This window comes from Columba livia, chromosome 1, assembly GCF_036013475.1.
Source record: "Columba livia isolate bColLiv1 breed racing homer chromosome 1, bColLiv1.pat.W.v2, whole genome shotgun sequence".
Taxonomy (NCBI): domain Eukaryota; kingdom Metazoa; phylum Chordata; class Aves; order Columbiformes; family Columbidae; genus Columba; species Columba livia.
In genome coordinates, this window is record NC_088602.1 from 136,088,568 (window position 1) to 136,111,570 (window position 23,003).

The 23,003-nt window shown below is 38.9% G+C and overlaps 1 protein-coding gene across 7 annotated transcripts in view; it reads left to right on the forward strand.

Annotated features, from left to right (window-relative positions):
• Positions 1 to 23,003, forward strand: part of RASSF8 (Ras association domain family member 8) — a 94,616-nt gene that overhangs the window by 40,045 nt on the left and 31,568 nt on the right. For all 7 annotated transcript variants that reach the window (XM_065032407.1, XM_065032434.1, XM_065032400.1 and 4 more), the window contains one exon: positions 656 to 749. The gene's annotated coding sequence lies outside the window, so the exon portion shown is untranslated. The remainder of the gene's footprint in view (positions 1 to 655; positions 750 to 23,003) is intronic.

Here is a 23,003-nt window from a genome sequence, read left to right on the forward strand (position 1 = left end):
TATTAGGCAATGTTTGTAAGTCTGTCAAAATGATGCTGTTAAACACCACTGTAGTAATCACCCCTTCCAAGCTCATTAATATTAGTCTTAATGAGCGGTTTGGGATTTGTTACCCCTTGCCTGGCTTGTTGGCTTCTTATGTGTGCATTGTTCATGATTCACGACTGCAAGAGTGTTGGGTGTGCAGTTGAAGAGCACTTGGTGGTTTTTATATCTGGAATGCTTCTAGTTTGAGGATTATTTTCCTTAAAAAGGAAATTAGGAAAAAAAAAGATTGTGAAATAATATCCTGTATTTACAATATAGCAGTGGTAGATGCTCGTGACTACATAATACAGTGCTTATTATTTCCTAATCTTCTGGAAAGCTGTTGAAATGTTGTTTACCACACTAAGTTATTTATAGCAAGAAAATGTCACACCAGGTATAAAAGGTATCAGATGAAGTGTACTATTCCACATTTCTTTTGAACTAACTTTTAAAAACTAAAATACTACTTGTACGCAGCAGGCTGTTATCTATCCATATCTGTAGGTGCTAGGTGAACGCTGATATTTTTTTTTTCCAGAGCATTACAGGGAAGAGGGGAAATAGGACTTTACCCTCAAGAAGGTAGCTCTACTAACATATAATGTTTCATTTTTTTTTTTTCTAGCAACTGAGCTTGTCAGCAGAGTGACACCTATTCCTGGAACAGCAGATTGTGCTAAGCCCTCTGTGTAAGCAGACATCTCTATCTTCATCTGCAGGTAAGAATTGACCAAAAAACTTCAAGTGAGAGTTTTCCTTATCTCTTCTGAAAGTACTTGCACATAAAGTATGCCAAGAACTCAAAAGCTTAAAGAACTTCATAAATATACATTCATCACTCCCCCTTTCTTAAGGTTAGAAATCTGAGCAAGTTCCCAGTTCCCCTGTCCTGTGCAACATCTGTTTTCTCGAAACAGTTGTGTTCCAGAGCAGACCTGCAATGGTCCTGCCAAGTTTATCTCCTGTGACGCAATCTCAATGTATATGCCCCTTCCAGCTGTGTAAGAGGGAGACCCAACACTATCCTGTCGCTAGGGAGCGTGCCCTGAATGAGAAGAGACTTTAATCCCTGACTCTTTAGTTGTCAGACCTTCTTGGGCATCAGCTCTCAGTGCCAGATACAGCTGGGAGGTAACTTGTCAGTCAAGCAATCAGCTGTGGCTGCACATGGGTTTGGGGATTTTTTTATTTTCATCAAAGAAAAGTTCTGCAGGAGAAGTACTGTGACTGAAACACACATATCACAGCCCCAACAACCCAGCAGTCCAACTGCTTCCCATTCTTAATGTGAGCATACATTTAAAACACAGTGCTGGATATAAGGAGACATCCTCAGCTTGGGAAGTCAGACATTTCCTGACATCTCTTTTGGATTTTTGGCAAAGAAAGCAGTAGCAGAAAATCCAGACAATGTGATTAATCTTTGATGTAGTGAAAATACCAGAACTTGGAATTAAACACTATAAAATATATACTGTCAGATTATGCATTGATATTACTTTTAATATTGCTTTGATTTTTTTTGTTTGTTTTGTTTTGGTTCTACTGTTTTATGGTGTAAATGAAGTTAGTGAAGCCAGTGACAGAAACATCACTCTTACAATGTGTTCTGGAGTCCATGAACAGAATGCAGTTCCTTCCATGGCTTGTCACAGTTTACCTTGCTTAAAGCTAAGTTGTATTATATGTATATGCAGCTTTTAAGTGGTAGACTTCTATACCAATCACACCTTATTCAGTGTTTTCCTGTGTAGAATGCCATTGTACAGTGACTTTTATTGCAAATACGATACTTTGCAGTAGTATTCCACTGATAATTGAAGCAGGTGAGGGACCAGTATAACTAAACAGGACAAAATACTTGGATCATTTGCCAAAATGACAGTTTAAGACATGTTTGTGTGTCTGAAGCACAGGCAAGCATAAGGGTACAGCAGCTTTTTCTTACTGTGTGAAAGGCTTAAGCACATCATTGTTGGTGGTTCTTCTAGCCCTGTAACAACAGGCAGCAATATTGCATGACGGAAAGTATTTACTTTCATTGTCCTTAATATAGTGTAAAACGTTTGCTAGTAGAAATATATAGAGACATATCTAAAATGCACTCTGTATACTATATAGAAGCTGTGCTGAAGTGTATAGGATGAGAGGAAGTGGCCTCAAGTTGCACCAAGGGATGTTTAGATTGGATATTAGGAAAAATGTATTCACTGAAAGGGTTGTCAGACATTGCAATAGGCTGCACAGAGAGGTGATTGAGTCACTGTCCCCGGAGGTATCGATAAGACATGTAAATGTGGCACTTACGACAAGATTTAGTGGTGGACTTGGCAGTGTTAGGTTTATGGTTGGACCCAATGATCTTAAGACTCTTTTCCAACCTAAATGATTGTGTGTGTGTGTATGCATATATACATATGTACAGCATTAAAATGTTTTATTATCTTGGAATCTAGCTTTAGAGGCTGACACAGTCTTAATTTGTCCTGTATTTAGGAGGTCTTTTTGATTATTCATTACAGTACTTTCAGTCTCATGTTCTAGGCATGCTATATATCTCTGATAGAAATCAGTTGATCTTTTCTAAAGCAGACTTTTCCAGCATATTGATTGCTGCACACAACTGGCACAATACATTTTTGTTAAAGAATATGATGATTCTGTGTGGTGCAGTAGTACTAGCAATGAAGACAGCCCTGTTGACTGAAACAGAATACATGTAGAATACATAAAGACACAGGTCTTATTTTTCCCAGGTTGCGTTCAGCCAGGGCACGTGTCTATATGTATATATAAATGGGTGTTAACCTGTAACTCCAGGAAACTGAGCATGTGATGGTATTGAGTCAGGTTTTCTTCTGCCAAGCTAAAATATTTCAGTATTTGTTGTGACCATTATTTGAGTAAATTACTTTCAGTGGAGCAAGTCTGTGGCCAGCTGCCAGGTCATTAGAGTGTCACTCCTCTATTTGTCACTTTGAAAAAAGCCATGTGATTTAAGCTCTTTGAATTATTTTATTGTGTGAGAACAGGAGGCATGTGCCTGCTGAAAATTCATCAAGGTGGTGCTTGTCTATCCTCACATGGGCAGAGTTACTTATTTACCTTTGCATGTTTTGAATAAACCAAATGTTTTCTTCATAAGCATCACTAATCTGTTATTATTATGGGTCTTCAGTTTGCTTGTAATACAGGGCTTATTAAAACACTTCTTCCCAGCTGAAATAAGAGCCATAATAGATTTTTGTATATATAAAAGTGTTGGGTTTTTTCAGTGTCAATTTATAAATAAAATGACAGAAAAAAAGGTTTTGGATAGTCTTTCAGTCTGGTTTCTTGACCTCAGAGAGAAGGCAGTAGAACTGGAAAACAGGACAGTGAGGATGATGAGAGATATGATCAACCTAGCAAGGTAGGAGTTTTCAATCCAAAAGAAAAGCAGCTTAATGTAGAAGACGAGCCTACAAAATCATGAATGAGAGGAAGGCAAGCAGGACTTATTTCATTCACTCTGGCAGCACAAGAACCAGTGGACATCAAATGAAGAATGTGGTTCAGAATAAACAAAAAGCAAGTAATTCTTTACAAGAATTTAGATCTATGGAACTCCTTGCTATGAAGCTGTGGAGGCTGAAGAGTGGAAGAGAAATCCAATCAAGGCTAATAAATGTAAGTCACACCTGTGAATACAGGATCTGAGACCAGTTGGAAGCTAACAGGGCTTTTAGGAGAACTATAAAGTATTCTTGAAGCCTTTTTCTTCTTCTCTGGGCATTTGCTATAACTCCTTGTTCCTTTTATTTTTAGGGGTTAGGAATGTTAATGTCCAATGTATTTATTGTCTTTTAGCTTTCTGAGGCAAGTTCTAAGTGTTTTCCACAACAGCATCAACAAAGGTTTCAGGTCCTGCTCCATGTTGTTTGAAGGGGCACTACCTGTCTCACTTGTGGAGTTGCTTCCTGCAGGTCGCATAGGACAGCTCTCTTCTTGTGTTGAGACTTTGTACTCATGCAAACTGTTTCCTTTGGAATGTCATAGTTGCAGTTGCTTTTGACTGTTTACTGGGAAAGTAAGCTGCTGCTAGTCAGAATACATATGTTTTATATCACCAGATAGTGAAAATCTTGTAAACCCTCAAGGGTGATGAATTTTCCTGTCGGGGCTTCGAAGATCTACTGTGCAAGGTCAGCATCGGTGACCTGCTTACGGTGATGAATCCATGTCTGAGACAGATTTACAGGGCTGGATGGACATTTAGTCTTGGCCCAGTATTCCTCTTCTTGCTGTCTTCAGGTGTTGTAGATTCTCTGAAATTTTCTTCACAGCTTAGAAAAGCAGTAGTACAGGATGAGGTTCTTTGTGAATATTAGCTAGTGCAGGACCCCTATACTTCATGAAACTTCTTTCAATTGATGAATTAGAATTTTAGTCACGTTGCTGGTTTATTTTGAGAGGAGTGACTTTCTTTGATAAACTTTTTTCCTGCTTCCACACATTAAACTTTTAATATGATTAGCTGACAAAAACTGACCTGCTTAAGAAATATAGACTTATTTTTTCTTTAGAGTTCGTTGTAGGTCTCCAAACTTATTTAACTAGCAGAAAGTCTTAAATGCAGTTGACAAAACCTTTGTTTTGAGAGACACTTCAGAGGCTTTTACCAGTAGCACACTAGTTCAGTTTTTGGAGTAATAATTCCTTACTGGATCAGTAAGTATATAGCACTACTTTCTTGAACAGCTTTTTTTCTTCCATTTGTGTGACCTGCAAAAGTTTTCTAACTGGTTATCCACTGTGTGGCTTTCCAAACACAGAAAGGGAGATATTACATTCTCTGGAAAGTTTAATAAGCAACAAAACCAGACTTTGGTGTTTGAGCAATGAGACTTCATTTGTATTCTCTAGCTGTTGAGTAACTGCTGGAGTCTGTGGCCTGTGTTGTGCATGGAGTAGATGTCTTTGACCCTCCTGAGCTAAGAGGTATCAGCTGGACTGAAAAAAAAGAGTGTGCTCCCATCCAGAGCCACATTTCTCCCATGAAAGCTGGGTGGAATTTCTTTTTCATCTGGATGTCCCAGATCATGAACCAGAAATCTCATTCACTGATCTGGCTGTGATTTCTGCCCCTCCATCTTTGTTCCTAGTATCTACTGAAAGGAATGAAGAAATGGAACAAGTTCCCAGGTGCTTTCTAAAAGCATCTCTGGTTCAGAGGGAGTTTTTCTCTGACAAGTCAAGAAGTTCTGGATGAGGTGAGAAATAATCTTAAAGGAAACATTCTGACTCTTTGCATTTTCATTGTTTTGCATTCCGTGTTTCAACTCACTGTGTATACCCCTTTCTCATCCTGTATTTGAGTCGCTACAGAAAAAAATCCCCCAGATTGCTTTGACAATGTTATCACTGGGATTCTTGAATTTTGCTGCATTCTTTAGATTACCAAAAATGCTTTTAATCTTTTCTGTCCCTCCATTCCACAGTCCCAGCCCCAGAGTTGAACACTGCACAATGTAGCTCTTGTTCTCTTGCTATCTGTGATGCAGCTCTTTAATGACCTTGCACTTGTTCAGACTGGTGGGATAGCATAACTGAGGTTGAAGATACCACAATATGTGAATTCGTTTCATTCGTTTTGCTCACTTGTTCACATTTTTATTACATGTTGCTTCTTGCTTTCTCATTTAAGCATTATGTTCCTTCCCCTTCTTATTGTCTTATGTAAATTTGTCCTTATATAAAACTCAGATCTTGTATCCAGATCTAAATTGTTTGTTTGTAACAACTGTACTTTGAATTTCTGAAATGCATTTAAAGTTGTAATATGTGACTACTTTCTGAGGAAATATTCTGGTCTTATGTTTTAAAAAAATAGTAATTCTGCCAGTGGTTTTTCCAAATTGGGATTAATTTTCTTGCCAACTGAGGGCAAACAGAAAATGGAATGTCTCTGAAGTGGAGACAGTGTGTCTGGAAACAAGGGCAGAAATATTGATAATAAATGTTGGGGACGGTGATGTGTGGAAATGCCACTTAAGTGAAGAGGCAGGGAAGCCTAGCTTTTCTGCTTCAAAAATGTTTGATTCATTCTTTTTTACTTGGGACATGGGTCACCGCATCCAAGCCCTGTGTGTTGCAGGCAAACCATTTCATACTTTCGTTCGCTAATTCATTGAGCTTTGGCAAGGTTTGCATCTGCTCACTGCTGCACTTGCTGGGCTGGCTTTTTCTGTAGAACAGTGAAAAGAATGTGATCATGCATTTCCTGTGGATTCTCAGTGTTAAGCTAGCCTCACTGGCCTTTTTGAGGTCATAGTTTAGTTTTTATGAATGTATTGATTACTACAGACTTCTGCAATATTCTACTGTTTGTAGTAGCAACATGTAGAAGACCTCACCTGATGGATGTTTAAGGATACAGAGTTGTTAAACACTTGGAAGGAAAAAATATGTGCATATTACCCAACTTGTGTCAACAGTTCGAAGTTTTTCAGCTTGATGTTTGTGTAGCAGTAACTAAAAATGGTGTTTTCCCAGCCTGCAACTGCAAAGAAAGTATTGATTTTTGCACTAATTGCAATGCACATTAGTAATTTCTCTTTCTGGCAGGAAAGAAACTCTGCTTTTTAGAGAGTTGTCATTCTAATACAATCTTTTTATCCTGAAGGTCTGGCAATCCTATAGACTGCTTCCTGCAAAGGATAGCTTCACAATACTTAAAAAGGAGAATTTCTAGGCTGTGAAGAAATAGAAGTTTACCTTTTGAATTTTAGTTGTTAAAGAATCATGCCTTAGTAATTGGTATCTTGAAGTGAGGAAGGAAGAAATAGCAGCTAAATGGAGTCAAATTTAAAGTCTATCTTATTTGTCAAATTTTAAAAATCTCACCTACAGATACCTTCAGATCATTCATCACTAAATAGGAAGAGAAACATGAATGCCTGCCTTCACGCTCTAAGTCTAGCTTTGTGCTTTTAAGAGTGATTTCAGACTTCTTTTGTATAACCTTTTCTAGGTCTGAGAAGGCTTCTAATCAAAGCCTTTAAGTTTTTCCAGGAAGCTGGAGAACCACACAGTTTGTCACAGAGCTGGCCAAGTCTGACACCTGTAACAGGGTTATTACATTTTTACATTTTGGACGAAGCATCCCTTTGAATTCCATAGCAAGGCTTTGTTTCTTTACCACCCCAACCCCCTGCCGAAAAAAGACTGAAAGCCCATGTGCTTTCAAACAAAACCAAAAGGTTAAGATTCCACCATATTTCTTCTAAAACCAAATATTCTGTGGTTATGTGCATCTCTTCAGGGTAAGGAAATTATTACTTATTATTTTCAGAGTGGACTTTTTCAGCTCACCAGCAAAGTAATTTTTAAAACACTGCCCCCCCCCCCTTTTTTTTTTTTTTTTTTGAGCAAAACCAAACTTCTAAGCTTTTTGTTTCATCTCCAGGCTTTCCCATCAGTTCAGATTATCAGAAAGGAAGGGAAGCAAAGGGTTAGACTGCTGGAATTAATTGCATTATATTTTTGTTTAACAAATCAGCAGTAAGCACACTTCTAAACGAGGCTCAAGCCTCTCTCTTGCCAGAGGGCATTTGAACAGGATTTCCTAAACTGAATCTTCTCAGTTTGGTACAGAGACAGTTTGCCCCCCTCTCTCTCCATGGCCGTATTTCTGGGAGATTCCTGAGCTTTGAAGTCCTTGTTGCAGGGAACATGTAAGTTCTGCACAGGAAATGAGAGGGTGTCTGGAATGGTTTTCCTCAAAGTTCTGTAGCCTGATGATTAGCACAATTTCTTGGCATAGTTCATCCTCATCTTGTCCTTTATTTAAAAAAATAAAATAAAAAAAATAATTCTTAAAGCGGGGTATTGGCAGGGAACTGGTGTATGCACTTGTGCACTTACAGTATTTCACTAAGTGAAACTAAGTAGTTTTAGCACAAACACTCAATCTGAAGTCTGAACATAGTTTAGGAGGTTTGTAGCTTTATGTCACTTCTGCTTTGATTTGCACAAAGGTAGTATTTTTAAAGATTTTTTTTTGTCAGATCCTTGCTTTTAAGGAGCATTATGTGTATGCTTAATTCTCCTGTGAATCTACTGGTATATATGAAGCAAAGCATGCGTTCAAGCCTTTTTAGGCTTGTGGCTCTCTTTGTGTTTATGAGTGGAAAATAAGATCTTGTAAACCATGATGGTCTTCATAGATTATGCAGTAAAGATTGTCATCTTTTACTGTATCCAAGAACCTCACTTGCAAAGTACAAACTCCAACACTTATTCTAATTTAGTATCATAATATATAGCACCAGTAGTTTGCTGTTATTAGTTGAAACAGATATTCTAGAGCATGCTTGGACAATAGATGTTTTATTTTGTTGGCAACAGTTTTAATATAAAGAAAGAGAGTAACTAAAATATAGCTGCTGTGTGTATGCCACTATTTTTCCCCATGCTGGAAAAAGTTATAGGATGTTATTTAGAACCCCATCTATCCAAACAGGAAAACAAATAATTAATTACTCTAGTCAAAGAGAGTTTTCAGTAAATGTGGAGAGGAGTGACTGTGCAGTGATATTCGTTTGTAGATAGGTTTGGATTTTTTTTCTCTGGAAATAATACTCTTCCACATGTTTTTAACTTGGTTTATGCACATAAGGCTTCAGAAATGCACTTGATTTCAAGAGGCTGAGACAAGGAGGGTCAGATAGCTGTAATAATACTTAGAGATAAAATGCTGTTAGTCTGCTTCCCATAACACAAACAAACAAATTGTTTTCATGAGTGGTTCTGGTCATTTAATTACGTAAACATCAGAAGACTCACATCTGAAGTAGATACACAGTCAGGAAGATGAAACATGTTATTTACTGAGGGTCTTGTAAGGATGAAGCTTATTTACCATTTTCAAGTATTTCCAAGTAAAATCTAGAATAGATGGAAGAAGCTTGCTAGAATTTCAAATACAGAAACAAAGGCTTTATTCAAGCGACTTAATGTAGCAATTAATATGGCATTGGCATTTCAGTGTAACCAGTGATGATAATGTGTTTTTCAGATCAGATGTCTTGGAAAAATGGGAGTAGTTCAGTTTTGGGGCTGGGGAGTGCTGTGGCAGCAGCTTGTTTCCCAGCTAGCTGTAAACACTGTGTGCAGAATGTGTGGCTTCTTCCTCTTCTCCCTTCCTTGCAACTGCACTCTCCATCCCCTTCTTTGAAATGAAAGTTATGGCACGCAAGTGAAGGCAAGAACCATGAGCTATGTTAAAATATATCTCTTATTAACTTGTGGTGTCAGTTTAGCTCTCTACTCACTCTCTGTAAACTTGTATGATTTTCTTCAGTAGGAGAGTCATATTAAGGATGAAGCACTGCTCATACTTCTCTGTTGCTGACAATCTAGCAGTCCATGTCTAAAGCATGTGTAGGCTGCTTTCTGCCATGCCATGTTACTGATGCATTCAGATCTTCATTTCTCATGTGTAGACAGTGTAAGCTGGAAGTGCAAATAAGTGTACATGATAGTAGAGACTCTGTATCAAAAGGCTTTTTGCAGATTTGTTAGTTATCTTTGCATACTTTATGTGCCTGTTAAGTGTTGTTTCAGCCACATGAGAAGTATCTTTGCCAAAAGTAGTGTTATCAGAGATTTTCAGATGGGCTTGTGTAATTTGTTTATTGATTCTGAAAAAGCAACACAGCATGGGAGTCTTTGTCAGACAGTCATAAATCTTTGCCTACTATTCAGAACAGGCAAGCTGTGCAATTCCCCGTACAGGATCATAGAAAATGTTGGTTGGAAGGGTCCTTGGGAGGTCATGTAGTCCAACATCCTGCCCAAGCAGAATCATCACCAACACAGTATAAAGTCTGTTATGGATTTTGTCTGGCCATGTCTTGAAAACCTACAGGTATGGAAGTTTTCGCATCCACCTTGGCTAGCCTGTCCCAGGGCTGCCCTACTATCCCACAAAAGAAGTTTTTCCTAATATCCATTTTGAATCTCCGTGCTATCCCTGGTCTTCACAGCTCCTTGGATGCTGGTTGGAAAGCTCTGTTTTCCTTTACTAGTGTGCTGGGGTCCTGGGGCAGTTAGTATGCTCAAGCTTCAAAACAAGGTGTCTCAAGACCTTTATTTCAACACAGTAACGGCTAAACCAAAATACTAGAAGTAGTGCTGCTTGCCTGGCTTCTCATGAATTTTATATATGTATATAAAACAAAAGCTTTCTGGTAAGATTTAAGACTGCTTCACATCTTAGCATTGAAATCTACTTCAGAATTTGGTGAGGAAAAGTCGTCACCCTTCCTTGTTTATTTTGTATGTGGAAGACTAATGTTGTAGTCAAAAGTACAGTGGTTTTATTAAAAGAAAACAAATAAAAAGGACATCAGTAGTGTGTTGTGTAGTTGACAGTCTCTAGTTCAATCTCTTCAATATACCCTTAAATAATTTCTTTACAGGGTTGTGGGGTTTTTTTGGGGGGGTGGGGAGTGAATCTTTGCCGTCTTCATAGCTAAAGAATCTTATATTTTCTTTACTGAAGGATAGCTCTACAAAATACAAAACTTAAATGTCAATGCAGGGAACCCCTAGAAAAATAACTTTTAAGTAGCAGTAGTTTCCATCTTGCAGCTCGTGTGGCCTGAGATAGGGGAAATATAGGCTTCTGAGAGTAATATTGAACTTTCCATTTTCAATTCCACAGAGGCTATATAAATCTTACCCTACGTGCAGTTGATGCAAAGGGTATTGTTGTACTGGAAATATAGGTTTATCTAGTAAAATATAGATGGTAATGCAGTTTTATAGTGGAATCCCAAATGCCTTTACTTTCCTGGGAGATGTGTCAAAAGTACCTACAAAATTACTTTAATCACTAAGTTCTTTTTTCTGTCTTAATGCCAGTAATGTGTTATGGAAGTGCTTTATAGGTACAGGTTTTAAAATAACATGGAAAGGGACCTGTATGTCATAGTCTGTCACAAGTGGTTTAGATTCTGTTTTTACTGTGGCATGTGAAGTCTGTTCTGATAGTCAGGGATTCTAAATTGAATTAATCACGTTTGTGTGTTTGATGGTTTTGTGGATTTTGTTGTTATTGTTTGTTCGTTTGTTTTTGGTTTTGTCTTACTGCAGTTCTGAGATATGCATAGAATTGGCAAAATATGCTCTTGAGCTGCAGTAGACTCCTTTGCAGGGTTATAAAAAAGGTATAAATGGGTATAAAGATGTGCATACATTATAATAACATAACCTTTTCCTAGGTATGCCAGCAACACTTTACCTGCAAAGCTTGCACAGCAGGTTAAAAATATTGACAAGAAGTGTTTATTAGTCAAATGGGAGTGGTATCCACTCACTGGAAAGCTTCTACAAATGTACAAGATGGTATGATTTTATTTTTTTCATAAAAGAAAGTGAAGTAGCAATAGTTCTTCTTAGGCAGATGTCAGTTTTAGAAAGACTCCTTTTCTGTATGAAACCACAGAGGTAAACTGGAGGTTGAGCTTGGTGCATTTCTTGGTAAGTCAGGCAAGTGGTTCTGATGCTGAATTCTCTAGTTTTAAGCAAGAAGGATTAGAGCTCTGCTGCGTTCCCTTAGCAGTTCTGTTTGGTTTTCATTACGTTCACTTCGCTATTTAACAAAGCTTGTGTGTGCTTTTCAATATTTTATCCCGCACACCGCACTTTGACGTCTGACATTTGGCCTGCTTGGATTGATTCCTCTATTAAGTGAGAGGAAGGTCATGCTTGTTTGATAGTTTAGACAATAAAGCTGCATTGGCAGTGATCTGTGCTAAACTGGATTTGAATTGAATTAAGGTTTCCTATTTTTAATTAGGCTTTACATTGTGTTTTAGTGTGGTGCATTTTCTTCAACTTTCTCTTGCTGCAATGACCAAATGCTTGTGCATAATTAGTCTTTATGGCCTGTTAGCTGACTTTTATGTTCTCTCAGAGTCATGCAGGGGATTTGGAGTGCGTGGCTTGGGATTTTTTTGAATGCAAGTGCTGGGTAAATATTGAGACTGTAGACTGACCTGTGTGAGAGATTTCCTGTAGTCTCTACACTAGGCCAGTTTAAGGATCTCTGAGCCTGAAGCTCAGTCGTCACCTTCACTGGTACAGTTTTAGTCCCTTTCCACATGTTCTTACAATGAGGTGGCAATAATGCCCCAGGACATAAGTAGGTTAAGAAAGTTCTGTGTAGATCTCAAACTCTGTGTTAACAAGAATCTCTTTGTGCTGGACTACTTCAAAAGTTTTGAGGGGAATCTGCCTTTCAGTGAGTGTGGAAATAACATTGTTCTGTGGTAGACACCCTCTATTTGAGAAAACAAGTGCTTTCTACCTCTGTGTTTGGGCCAAGGCAACATCCTTGGCACTTCTGTCTGACAGAGGCAACTTCAAGGTTAAAACTATGCATAGATTAGATAACTAGGGTGGGCTTCAAGGCAAAATTCTGTTTCATAAAGCACTTGAATAGCAACATGACCTCTACAAGAAAGTTGGGGAAAAAAAACTAGAGCCTGAATATTATCTACCAACTTTTGTAGCGCACTCTCCATTTCCTCTCATTTTGAAACATCACAAGGGCAAGAGTCAGCAGAAGCAAGAAATCCTGGTAGTTATCTGTTAGCATTACAGGGTGGAAGGTTTAAATGTTCTGACTGCTCCCTAGATGCTGAAATTGGAACTTAATAAGAGTTTCTGGTGCTGATTCAGTCAATCTTGATCCATGACTTAAAATCTGCTTCAGGTAGGCTAAACACTGTTTAACTTGCTGGTTAATATGTATGTGTTTGTATTAACCTGGCCTTATGTGTTGACAAGGCAATAAGAATCATAGAGCCATTTAGGATGGAGAAAACATTCGAGACTGGAATAGATGATCCACCACTTGTACAAAGCATGTCTGAAAATGGAGCTGATACATTGTTTTGCTTTGGAGTATGCTTTTTTCAAATTTTGCTGTCCCCGTGATATATAATATTGATAATCTAAAAGATTATCAGTGAATTATATTTTCAGGTTGTTTAGTGTGAAGGTGTGTCTGTCTTCAGGCTTTCTTTCCTCCCTTGGGTTAATGCTTTCAGAAGATTAAGTAATTGGGTTATTTTCATGAAAGTTTGATTTTCTTTTTCCTGTTGTTGAATAACTCACCCAGAGATATACATCTGGTCCCGGTTTTAGTCACTGTTGGTCTTTTAGAGTGTTTAAGAGATGGTATTTCACCCTCTGAAAGTTAATCTACTATTCACCCAGTGGTACTATTCTGGTGACCCTGGTACGCACGCTTTACTCTCTGTTCTTTGGGAAACGTGCAGTGTAAGCTTCCTGAGTTCTCATCTTTGCTGACAGGACTGTGTATGCATTTCTATGAAAGCAGGGTTTTTTTAATCCAAAATTTGTAAGCAGTATTAAGGACTGAAAATTATTCCATATCATAAGAATGCCTTTAATTGCCAGGTTCATAGAACTAAAGTCCTTCTTGCTTTTTCCACAGTCTCAAGTATGTTGTTTTTGTTTGTTTGTTGTTGGTTTTTTGGGGGTTGTTTGTGTCGGGGGGGGGGGGGGGGAAGGGCAGGGGGGCTGGGAAGTGTTGGTGTTTTGGGTTTTTTTGGGGGGGGGGGGGGGGAGGGGGTGGTGGTTGGGTTTATTGCCTTCATGACAGCAAGAGGAATGATACAGGCAATCATCTGACATAATTCTTGTCTAAAAATAAAAAGATTGGCATTTGGGGCCCTTCAAACAAATAGAAGTCTAGAAACCTGTTCTCCCATTTCAGGGGAGAATGCTCTGAGCTACTATATATAGTCTCCTTCTCATCCTTGGATCTAGCATTTAAATCCAAAAGAAAGAATGAGGTTACTAAAATTCCTGAGGAGGACTTTGAGCTGTGAATGTTCCCCCTCCTCACCCAGCCTGACTGAAGAGCCTGAATGCAAGAGAGATTTGTTTGCAGGTACATATGTCTTGGGGGGGTTGGGCACAATGACACTTGGTGGCTGTCCCCAGTTATTTACATCTGTACTTTTGCTGCACTGAGTATGGAGCCCTGGTACTGCATGTTTTATGAAGTTCATTTGTGGATCCCAGAAAGAATGTAGCAGTGCCCAGCATGCTGTCTGTAAAGATGTCTTGCTCTTGGTTTGTCTTTACCATAGAATATAACTCTACAGATTTGCTTCCAATCACCCAGCTGCTTCCAGTCAATGTCATTCATTGCTTTTTTTAAGTACTGCTTTATAAAGCTTTCCTGTCCATTCTGGAAGTTGAAGTGCTGTCACCTGCAGTTTGGTTTCAAGGCTGCAACCATGTTGCTCAGATATGTATTCGGGCTCTGTTATTCTAAATAATATTGCTCCAAGTTCTCATGCAGCAGTGTATTTGTGTTCTGCGGTAAAGGCAAGAACTTGTACCTCACTTTGCTTTTGCAGTTCTGCAAGTGTAATGTTTGATGGGTGATGGCATGTGGAAGAAAGCATTTTAGAACTCAAGCAAGGCTAGTATCTGATCTCTTTTCCTGCAGATTTTCTTAGTGTGTTTATCCTTAAAAGTATGTTTTGACAGAGTGCGGCAGTCATTGTGCAGCTGACAGTGGATTACAATATTGTTTGTTTAGGATTCAGAAGCCTAGTATTAGATTGCTTCTTGTCAGCAAAGTGCAGGATATACCACATGGTGTTTGCACATGGAAACAGTATGACCCCAGCCCTAGCAGTGGAATTCAGATAAAGTGATACTGTTCTCTGGTTTTTTTTTTTAATTTTTTTAATTTTTTTTATTTATTTCTTCAGTAAAATACATGAAATTGTATGAGTATAGCTTTATGCATTAGTTAAATGCGCCTTAGCATCATGAAAGCAAATATTTCAGAAATAGCTTGGAGATCTTATACTCTATCTCCAGATATACCTAGTATTAACACTCTAGTAAAGCAAGAAAGTGTGTTGGTAATGTTGAAGTTGGGTTAGTTCAGCCTAAATGTTTCAGCTTCCTGTATCTAGGATCCCAATGACCTTTTGCAAGTGGAAGGACTGCAAATAGTTGAACAAGCAGGACTTCAGCTCCAAAGTTGTTTTTAATTAAAGGCTTTCTCTTTGACAGGCTACTCCCACATAGAGGGTTGGAAACTCATAAGTTTCCATGCATGGAATTTTTCTTTATTCCCCTGGGAGCACAGCAGACTTGACCACCTACAAAGGATGTAGATATTACAGTGAAAGCAGATTGCTTCCTCTCCAGGCAGAGATTTGCTGGGAATGAAAATAAGAGCTGGAAGTTTTGATTGTACTTCTTGTAATTCATGTGCAACACAATTTCATTTTACAGAGAAATCTAAACTACTACTATCTACTTTTAACTGTGCTGGTTGCATACACATAGATGACTTCTCAGGAAGTGATAGTAGCTGTTACAGAACAAAGTTTAGGCTGGTCAGAATGTCAAGGATGGAATTGCACTTGAATTCAGGTTATGGTAAAAACACATTAAAAGTGACCTTACTGTGATCTGTAGGTCAGGGGACTGGATCTCTTCCATTGAGAGCAGGTTTAACCCTTTCTTCTCAAACTGTTGCTGAACTACATTGCTTCTAAAAGCAAAAAGAGGAAACCAATCAAAACTTTGTGATGGCAACATTGTGAAGAGCTTATTCTTATCAATATCAGATGTAACTGTCATGGTTCATTTGGATCCCTCATATTTATAGGTCAAATTAAGTGTCACTTTATGAGGTCCCGAGGAAGGAAAACAGACACACATGACAAACAAGGGCTCAGTCCCATTTGTACAGACTAGTCTAACATGTGAATTCACTAATTCATCACTTAATTAATGAGGTTTCTAACTCACAAGTTCTCTGGTTCACAACTTGCAATTTGTAACTTGTGCACCTATAAGCAAAACAGTAACACAGCTGATGTCGAGTGTGTTCCTCTTTACTCCTCTGTCATGTTGCAGTCATCCCCTGTGTTGTACCAGGAAACACAAAAGCCTCAGCAGTCCAGCTGTTGTTGGATCTGCTTCAAAAGCTTTTTGCATAGGCTGAGGTATTTTTACCTTCCAGCTTAGAAATTTGGTTTATACTGTTTCCATGAGTTAGCAGGTTCTGAAGAAACTACCAGACAACTAGCATGCAGTGATTATGGATACAGGAGACAGCAAGCTGCAGATGATAATGGCTGCATAATGACCTTTAGCTCTTTCTTGCCGTCATGTCCTGCCTATGTGTTGCCCTCACCTTGACCTAACAGTGCTGCTGCCAGCACACATCAGGCCTTAGCATGAGCTCTGTATAAGCCAAACTCTGAGAAGGAGGTGAGTGAGCAGTCACACTGGCTTGTAGACAGCTGAGCTGAAGTGTCTTTTAGAGGTTCAGGGACAGTCTGGGATCTTCCCATTCCCAATGGAAGGCTGCTGCCTCATGATCCTGACTCCTCCAATGCCTTCCTTTCAGAGATGTGTTACTGCGTCTCTACAGAACATGGTATTACCCTTCAAAAACAGCCTTTCAAAGGACTCAAGCATGGGGTACCTTTATGTTCACAACTTACTGTGATTTATGTAAGAACAACCCATTTTAAAATGATAAAGGTTTGAGCAATCCAGTTGTCTTGGTTTTGAATGGATGCAGATAATGTTGAGAAGGAGGACCATGAAATGCAGAGACCTGGCATTGCAAATTCTCTTACAATGTCCAATTTGCCATACTTGGTTTCTAGCAGGTAACCGTTAAATTATTGTAACCACCCTAATACATTCCCTGTGTAGTATACAATAGCCTTTAGAATAAAGTTAATCGTAACAACTACATGTCTTGTTTGTATGTCTATCAGGCTACAAGATGTGTTTGCTATTATTATGTTGCTTTATTCTGCTATTGTGGAGATTGCTCAACTCTGTCCATACCAATGGCTGCATTATTTACACAGTAGAAGAAAGGAAGAGTAAATGAAGTGAGAAGGTCATGAAGACTTAAGGTTCTGGAACCAACCTTAAGTTGTTGTTTGCATATTGGACTTTGTCACAATGCAATCATTTTGTGAGGGGAGGAATGGTGACATGAGAAGCTGTTTCTGTAACTGAGATGAGAAGAAGAAAGCAGGAGGTGGAAGGTTTGTTAGGTGACTTAATTGCCAGAGGTTCCTTGGAAAACTTGAAGTTCACTCATGTAAAATAATTACACAAAGATTATTTGCCCTTAGAATAAAAATATGCAGTGAAAACCTTGAACAGAATAAAAACAGAAGATGGGCATCTTGACAAATGAGATGAAAACTTTGAGTCACTAGAGTATATCTGTTTTGGGCCCCTCCATTTGAGGTGTTTGAAGTGACTGAAGTTGCAGAGCCTGAGGCCTCAGCACTTGCTGGAAATTAGAGCCTGTTGAACTTATGAAACACATTGAAATATGTGCTTTGTGAACAATCTTAATATAGTTGATGTTTAAACCACAGGCCTTTATCACCTCTTCAGCAACACAGATGTCCCAAAGACTTGCACTGGTGGTGGGTTTTTTGTTTGGTGATGGTTTTTGTGTTGTTTGTGTGTGTTCGTGGGTTTTTTTTTAAGTTGGCCTGCATTGCATGCATTTACTGTAAAACTCAATTGTCTGCTTTTTTTTGCGCAGAAATCCAAGAGAACTTGATAAACAACTTTGCTAAACATGTCCAAGCCACAGGGTGTTGAACCGTTCCCTAGAATTGCTAATGCCTAATATCTTTTTTTAGAGGAAAGGATACTTTCTTTTTCATAAAGATACTTAGAAGCACATGGTTAATTTGACATTGATGTTTAATGTGGCTTTTCAATTTGTTCATTTACAAAATAAATAATTTTTAAAACCCAAACACCACTTTAATTCTCTTTTATGATATATTATACTTATGTGATTTTTTTTTAATTTAAATGTAGTGTTTTGGATATCTGGACTCATAAATGTTTTATATTTTGGATAAATTTAGGTCTTTATTTGCTCACTATCTTGCAAGTAGCAGAAACTTTCTGTAGGCACTTGCCCTTGAGTTCTTTCCAGGATTTAAATTGCTTGCTAGGTAATTGTGCTTAATAAGCCATTCTGGCTTCCTAATGTTACCACCTGGTATTGTACACTTCCATAGCTACATATCAATAAAGATTAAAAATCCCAGCAACCATTTCTCATTTAAAAGAAAACAGTCTGGGCTCTTTTTTAAGATATGTCACAAAGTTCTAAATCCTTAACCCTGTCTAACTCATTCACTGCTGCTAATGGCTATAGCTCTCCAGACTACAGAGCCTGTCCTCCATGTTTGTGTGGAGAGGAGTCCACAGAAGTGGACACTACTGTTTTTTACAGTTTGGTAAGAAAGAACAGTGAAAACTAAAAGTGTCCTGATTGGATTATCTGAGGGTTTTTTTTTTTCCTGTTTCAAGAAAGAAATGCAAGCTGAACTTTGTACTCCTTTGTACATAAGGAGGATGGTGGCAGCACAGAAAGTATATCAGCACTTTGGCTCTTATCACAGCATTACTGAGCAGCTGAGATGCTGTTTTGTTTAACTTGGACTCTGTGTTCTTCAGTACCAGCCCCTGGCATCCCAGGCATCTCATAATTAAGTTCAGAGATGAATTGTGAAGATATAGCGTGATAAGATGAGCGACACTAAAATCCCTTCTGGTGGGACAAATGTATTCCCAAAAGGCTTGATTAAGTTGCCAATCCTTTGGATGCTTTCCAGCAGCTCTTTAAGCAGGTCACTGTTTGTCCTGGCCACTCTAAAAGGCAATAGAACTCCCTGAAAGAAGGTACAACCTGCCGAAGTTGTTTGTAGGACACATGGAGATGGGTAGAATAAGACTGGTTAGCATGAAGAGCAGTAGGGTCACAACATGCCACCTGTTGATCCATTGTGTTATGGTAGGCACTGTGCAGAAATAGATTAAGGAAGATGATGAGATTTAACCAGTAACTTGCTAGAGTTTCTCTTCTATGTGCATATCTGAGGCATTTTTTCAAATGAACTATAAAGCTGTCCAGTTCACTTGGAAAAACATATGAGAAATAAGAAGGGTAGGGATAAGTGTGGAAGGATTTCCAGAATGAAAATAAGTAGATCACCTATAAAGTACTAGAGAAGGGGGAGGGCTACTTAGCACTCTTTTCTGGCAAGTCTGCTGACTCCAGAAAACTGTCCTGACATCATCATTCTGGGCAAGTGGAAAGGATGGGATTGCTGTGAGTGCAGTGAAGAGGAAGATGCAGTCATTAAGACTTGAGATGAAAGCCTTGTAACTGCGTGGCCTGTAACGGAAGGCTGTATTTCTGAAGGTACACAATGTAGACAGTATCTGAAAATATGAGGGGGGAATTGATAACTGGAATGTGCTACTGGCTTGAAGTTGTTGCAACAGAAAAAGAAGGTAGGAACAGAAAAATAAGAACTTTTTTTCTGTATTGAATTTGGGTGAATATCCATTTTCCAGCAGTATTGCAGTCTGTGATTTATGTTTAGTTGCTGTCATTTTTTTTTTGCATACAATTCTTTTCAGGAACAACAACAAAAAAATTCTCTTCTGGGTCATTCTATGAATGCCATACATGATCTTTCTAAGACTGCTACCCAAGGGCAACTGTGTTTATAGTGATGTTACTCATCTCTACACTATTTGCACCTCCCAGTGAGTTTTGGACTTTTTAAGTGAGTTTTAGCCAAATTAAAAGAAAATTAGTGGTTTTAAAAGTACAAAGTTTGTAACATTTTCCCTAAAATTATCAGCTGAATAGAGCAGAGATACTTATGTATACTTAGCTCCTGAAGTGATATTGCAGTTCCACATACATTTTCAGACAGTGTGGCCAGTGGCCAAAGCAATGTAGACTTGGCATGGAGCTGGCTGTAGCACCACCACCCCACTGAAAGCAGAGCTGGGGGAATTAAGTAGTGCAGTTAGAGTATTTTAGTCCATAAGCTATAGCTGTGTATTATGTTTACCTCAGATTTTGCTCTAATAAATAAAATTACCTAAACTTAGAATTGTCTAGAGAGGGGAAAACGTAAGTGATTCAGCTGAGAACAGAAGAAGCAAAAAAGTTCTTTTGTGCTTGGGGAAATATGGAAGTAAGTTTAGCCAAGTGTAACTTTTAGAAAGGGATGGGTTTTCCTGACTCATTTCTCTTACTTGCCTTAACTGTTTAAAGACTCCTTGTAGAGAAATAATGTTCTCTTCTGTCTCATAGACTTTCCTAGGTTGCCTAGGAAGTGACTAGAGTGACTTGAAACTTCTTAGGTAATGTTTGATGAATAATGTAGCCATTCTCTTAATAAAGCTTTGAGATTATAATTTTTTAAAAGTTACTGTTGATAAGTTGAAAGTGCCTCACCTTATTTCTGTTTCAGGAATTTAATTACAGTAAAATTTATTTTCAGTAGTCATGTAGTACCATAGCTTTAGACCATATGCTTCTGAAACTTCAGCTAATTCAAATTTAAGTAGATATTTCAACTGTAAGATGTATTTTATTTCCTGTATCCTTGAGTGGAAGGGACTGGAAGTGGAGAAATGGGCTCATATAAATGCAACTTTCCCAAAAATATAGTGGAAGGAGGTGGTGTGTTTTGGCCCATACCTTGAAACACGGGAAGTACAATTAGGTTTTTGTATGTTTTTCTGAGCTTAATGAAATTTGCCCTTGATTCACATTTGGAGTCCAAGGAACACCTCACTTTGACAGCTCTGACTCAGTGTGGCTGTAGTCAAATGACAGAGCACAGCAAATGTTGCACGTGGGTTTGACTGAAGTGTAAAGAACAGATTTGGCCTTATAAAACCAAGAGTTAAGCCAGTCCTTGCCAAAATGGAGCAGATGGCCTCATTGCCTTTAGTGTAAATATTAGCAATTGCACACAAATGTCTTCAAGCAATCCCTCAACTGGCTGTAAATGTTTGCAGAGGGAAATGTGAATCGGTAGAGCTGTGTCTTCCTTGAAACCAGCTGAGAGAATGACCTATTTTTCTCTCCTTTGAAGCTAGGGCATTTAGAGGCGGAAGGCAACTTTGAAGTAACCTGTGCGTATTGAACTTTCATATAAATATTTCTCCTGCAATGAAATAGCTTGCTTATTCCTCTACTCTTTGTTGTGTTTTCTTTCATTCCCACACAGCATTTAGACCATATTAGAGATGTATGAACGTGACACCCACTTAATGCTGCTGTTATTAATAAAGTTGTGGTTGCTGTTTTCTGAAGTGTGCTATACATTTGATACTAATGAAGAACAAATATTTAAAGGCTTTTGGAAGATATTGCAGTGTAGTAAATGTATGCCTGTTGACTTGAGATGGTGAATGAGATGTTTGTTTATTGGATATGACTCTCTTGAGCTGTTTGTCACAGAATTTATATGTGGTGTGGCCTCCTTTGCTAACGTATCTGGAAAAGGATATTCATCTGCCACAGACTAAAATGCATGCCAGATCCCAGCTGATAACTGTCTTAAACTCTGCCACGCTGCTCTCAACAGTCCAACCCTTTTGAGAACTGTGGTGAGCAGTGAGGCTTTCTAGGATGGGTCCATTCAGTCCTGCCTCTCTAGCAGGATTGTGATGTTTGATAACTGATTTTGTTAGTAGCTGGGTGACAGAGGGAGGAAACTGTATGAAGTTCAATAAGGGCAAGTACTGGATTTTGCACCTTGGTCACAGAAACACTAGATACAGACTGGGGAATGGTAGAGGCTGGAAAGCAGCTCTGTGGAGAGGGATCTGGGGCTTCTGGTTGATGGCAAGCTGAACATGAGCCAACGGTGTCCCTGGCAGCCAAGAGGGCCAACTGTGTCCTGGGTGCATCCAGCACAGCATTGCCAGCTGGGCCAGGGAGGTGATTGTCCCGCTCTGCTCCGCACTGGTGCGGCCTCACCTGGAGCACTGTGTGCAGGTCTGGGCAACACAGGATGAAAAGGACATAAAGCTGCTGGAAAGTGTCCAGAAGAGGGCTACCAAGTTGGTGAAGGGTTTGGAGCAGAAGCTGTATGGAGGAGCAGCTAAAGTCACTTGGTTTGTTCAGCCTGGAGAAGAGGATCCTGAGGGGAGACCTCATGGCAGCTACAGCTTCTTCACAAGGGGAGGAGGAAGGGCAGGCGCTGATCCCTTCTCTCTGGTGACCCATGACAGAACCCAAGGGAATGGCAGGAAGATGTGCCAGGGGAGGTTTAGGTTGGACATTGGGAAAAGGTTCTTCCCCCAGAGGGTGGTGGAGCACTGGAACAGACTCCCCAGGGAGGTGTCACGGCCCCAAGCCTGACAGTGTTCAAGAAGAGACTGGACGATGCCCTCAGACACATGGTGTGAACTGTGGGGTTGTCCTGTGCAGGGGCAGGAACTGGACTCAATGATCCTTGATATATTTTAACTCAGGACGTTCTATTATTCTATGAAAACTGCCTGCAGATGATACTTCAGTCCTAATCTTAAAACAGATTCAAGGTTGGGATTTAGTGATTAAGCCTGCTTGAACTGGATTCAGACTTTTATCAAAATAAATCGTATCTCAAAAGCTGCAAGTAAGTGCTGCATTGGATATTGTTTTGATTTGCTGAAATACATCCTAAATATAATACTTTTAACTCAAGTTTTAAACTTCTGCTTTGGAATTGTCTGACTGAAATCTACTTAGTAGAAGCAATGATCATTCAGTCTCTCTGACATAAGTGCTGTCACCATCTCTAAAATGCTGTTGGGTTTTTGTACTTCAAATCTATGTGGAGTTCATGTGCTTTTTATATCTAATCTTCAAGGAGCGTATTAATTAGAGTTGTTGTTCCTGTTGAATCAATGCAAGTGTGAGGGTGTGAAACTTACTGTTAAAAGTGCAAGGTTATGTTCTTAACAGTGACCAAATAAAAAGAAACTTTAATAAGCCTTGTGTTTCATTAGCTCACCTGTTGATTTTTCTTTCTAACATTTTGTGGTGGTTTGAAAATATT